Here is a 4,010-nt window from a genome sequence, read left to right on the forward strand (position 1 = left end):
AGGTGAAAGAACAAGGTCGAGAAGATAGGCATGGAAATTTATCAACAACAAACAAATTGAGGAGATAGAAAAACTTACAGGTACCAGATAAAGACGCGAAAGTCGCAATCTGTGAAAGACAAGAGGATGATAAGAACACGAAAATACAGCATCTTATTGTAGCCATTGACTATAATATTACTGACCATAATGCGACCATATTAATGACCATATGTGTGGAACTTTATAGTTTGTAGAGGACTTTATAACCTAAAGAACACGCATATTTAAAGGAGCATGTAATAAATAAATAGTCAATAACTAAATCCATTGTGAAAATAAACATTTGAGCAAAAACAGTTACTTATGCACACTCACCCACCTTTCTCTCAAACAAACACACACACACACACACACACACACACACACACACTCACAACAACAAAAACAACAACAAACAAACAAACAAACAAAAAAAAAAGAACAAAGCAAGAAAGAAAAGAAAACTACCTCACAATAAAATTTCCACTCGCGTGAATGCAGAAAAAAAAATTAGAAAAGCTTTGTTGAACACTTTACAGCAGAAAATGTGAACAACACGAACGGATTAGATTCCACGAGAGAGAGAGAGAGAGAGAGAGAGAGAGAGAGAGAGAGAGAGAGAGAGAGAGAGAGAGAGAGAGAGAGAGAGAGAGAGAGAGAGACTAAACCCTCACACTATGTGGATTTCAGTGACCATTTTTAACAACCACCATCGCTATTCTCTTAAAGGAAAATATATAATGCAGTAAAGTGCTCGAGTTGGTATTACACTATGAAATGATTAATGCATCACGTGAGAACCCTGATCGGAAACTATATCACAGACTACCGTAACTTGTATCCATGCCACATTATTGTTTTCCCTTCTAATTTCATTCACTATATGTAACGCTATCGGAGGAATTGTATTGAAATCCATGGCGCCACTTCTAGCCGGAGCAGTACTGAAATACAAAAATGAAGCTACTATATTTACAGCATGCTCTCTTTTTTTTCGTTATTGTAAATGCATTAATCCCTTAAGAAGACCTGCCGCAAAGAATTAAGCCATTGCCTACCTGTACAGTCTCAAATATCACAACCTTTTTTTTTTTTTACCAAACACCTTATCCACTAACCATCTTGCAAGTGGATTGTGGTGGTGAGAAAGCTCAGGATGAAACAGATCTTTATTTCTTTATCGTTTCGACAGTGAGTCTTTCTCAGAGGAAGACTGTTAGAACGTTAGAGAGAAAAAAAAAAAAAAAACTGCTTCATCCTGTGTTTTCTCACCACCACAATCCACTCTCTTGTCTAATTTATATATCCATTTTGTACTGCACCTTTTCATCATCCTCTCTTCTCTACAGAATATCGTTCTTTGTATTCCCATCGCTGTGCTCCAACAAGACTCTGCAATACGGATCGTGGTGCAACACACGCCTGATGATAATGCCCAGCCAGCGATGAGGCGAGTGAGTGCGCGACGCTACCTGTCAGTGGCACCGGCGAGGTCAGTGCCGGCAACTAGGTCAAATACGGACAAACAAGTTAGTGCCGCAATAAAAGTTAGTGCCTGTAAGGGTTCCTAATTCGATAAAAGTGTTTTGTAAGCTGATAAGTGTTATAGGAGTTAAGCACGCACTCGTATCGCAGGCTTATAGTGCGCCATGCGTGGCCCCGTGCCAGGTAAGCATTAGGGAAGGCAGGTAAGTCAGGTTAGGGAGCGTTATGAGCCAAAGCGCAGGAATCTAGTCATAGTATATTACTGGTGTTGTAGTGTTAACTTTCGCGTTTGAGGTAGTCATAAGTTTATCATCATTATCAGCCTATACATGGGTGTACTGCAGAACAAAAGATACATACTGGTTTTGGGTGTGTTAGCGGGGTTGCCGGTGGGATCAAATCTCGCCGGCTTATGTCCCGCATCTATTTTCCGCAAGGTGAACTGAACAGAGGCTACAGCGTGAAAAGAGACATGACTAAATTCTCTCCAACATGCCGAGGATTCGAACCCAGGAGCTCTCGGTTGCTAGGCTAAAGCTCTAACCGAGCTGTCTATCTGTGTGTTGAATAATGGAAGGTAAAAGCATCGTGGAATTTTCGGAGCGCATAGACGATTCACGAGAGAATGATTTCATTAGGAAAATCTGGAAGAACAGAGCAAATCCACTGTGTCCAAATCCACTGTGTTCGGATAATGATGTCACGCTGAACCTGGAATGGTTTCTGGAACGTAGAATCAATAAACACCACAACTATGCAATGCCTCTCACAAATCTGGTGATATGAAATCGCCTCCACTCTCTCAATCATACCTTGGTGGCGCGAAGTGTCCAGCATAGACTGCGGACACTCGGAGCACCGTGATAATGGAGTAAATAATTGCTTCAGCACAAAATCAACTTTAGTGCATGACTCTGGTTCAAATGGACGCCACGGAAACAAGGACAAAAGGTAATTCTTCAAGCTGAAGGTACAGAAAGTGACAAAATGAACGTGGGTACTTGACAAACGGGTGGTTTTGTATGTACTCCCACACAAGCCTTTCCAAACATGTGCCCTGATATGTCATGTTATCCCACTGTTGATCATGTAAACGGCACTGCATATTGTGCTTTTGTGATACATGATTCTGTGTATGGTAAAGAATCTGAGTGATTTAAAAGCCTGAACAACGTCATGGAAACACTGAGTCACGGGAGTTGGGAAAACAAAAATATCTGTATGAGCAAAAAATGTTTCTGATATGCTGTTTTCTGACGCGTAAAGTTGTCTGACAACTTTTCTCACGGCACACAGCACAAATGTTCTTGGTTTTCGAAGAAAATAAAAAGTTGTGAATTAAGAGTACAAAATTCTTGCTTTGCAAGCTGATGATTTTGATATCAAAATAGGCAGAAAAGAGTGGGTAGTGTCGCCATGTTACCCTCACTCTCACACAATGTCCATAGCAGCGGCACACTCGGCTATGCTTGTTCATGTTGAAACCGAACAGCGATATTCTGCTTGTATCACGCAACATACTACATTGATGTCTGACACGCGCTGCTGTTCGATCAAATATGCTCAAGGAAAAAGCGTTAACATTACATGAGTTTTTCCTCTTAGTTCACGAATATTCTTAGTTGACGAATTTTTATATTCACATATTTTTATGTGCTTGTATGAATGTCATTGCCTCCACAGGGTTCAGAGGTCGCCAGGTGCGACTGTCATGCCTCCAGGTAAGTCTGGTGAGTATCGGTTTGTTGAAAGCGCGGTGAGAAAATCCAGACAAAAAAAAATAACTGCCGGTTTTCACTGAGAAGAATTTCCGCGCTTCTCTTTACTGTTTTTTTTTTTTTTTTATGATTCTTTGATTTCTTCTAAGTGAAAAAAAAAAAAAAAAAAAAAATTCAAGAGCAACAGACTGTATGACGTTCCGCTCCAAAAGCCCATTCCCGTCATTTTAACCTTCAAATATATGGCACAGAATTCTCTCGAAAGATTCAGGAAGAAGGAAGACTCCACAACGGCTGGAAGAACTGCCTGCGGGCTACAGGAAGTGCAGAAAGGGCCTCTGAGGCGGACGGGACAGCTCGGGGTGCTGCATGCCAATTTCCGGGAAAAGACCGAGACTGCCAGAGCCTCCACAACCCCGTCACGCGGCCAGACGTCTTTCTGATCGCACTGAGATACCGATAAAGGAAAGAGAAGAAACATGCGCCACGTAAATTTACAACTGTTCAAACACTTTTATATATTTTTTAACGGAGGAAGTTCGTTGTTTACGAGAACTTTTCACCTTGAGTCTGCAACTGCTTGCTGCGGTGCGTGTGTGTGGCCACGGCGTGATTCCTGGTTTTGATGTGTTATTGTCAACCAACATCTTCAGAACAACAACAACCTTTACATAAGTGTGGCGTGAGAAGCGACACCATAAGCAATATCAAGCAAGATCAACAACATTTGCACACAAAAGCAGATTACTGCAGCATCTTAAACACATGTACATGAGGCGATGTCTA

The 4,010-nt window shown here is 41.3% G+C and overlaps 1 long non-coding RNA gene across 2 annotated transcripts in view; it reads left to right on the forward strand.

Annotated features, from left to right (window-relative positions):
• The window catches only part of LOC135114093 (uncharacterized), a 10,464-nt gene extending 7,060 nt beyond the window's left edge, over positions 1-3,404 (forward strand). For both annotated transcript variants that reach the window (XR_010275214.1, XR_010275213.1), the window contains exon 6: positions 1,371-3,404. This is a non-coding gene — a long non-coding RNA (uncharacterized LOC135114093). The remainder of the gene's footprint in view (positions 1-1,370) is intronic.
• The last annotated feature ends 606 nt before the right edge of the window (positions 3,405-4,010 follow it).

This window comes from Scylla paramamosain, chromosome 27 (genome assembly GCF_035594125.1).
Source record: "Scylla paramamosain isolate STU-SP2022 chromosome 27, ASM3559412v1, whole genome shotgun sequence".
Classification (NCBI taxonomy): Eukaryota; Metazoa; Arthropoda; class Malacostraca; order Decapoda; family Portunidae; genus Scylla; species Scylla paramamosain.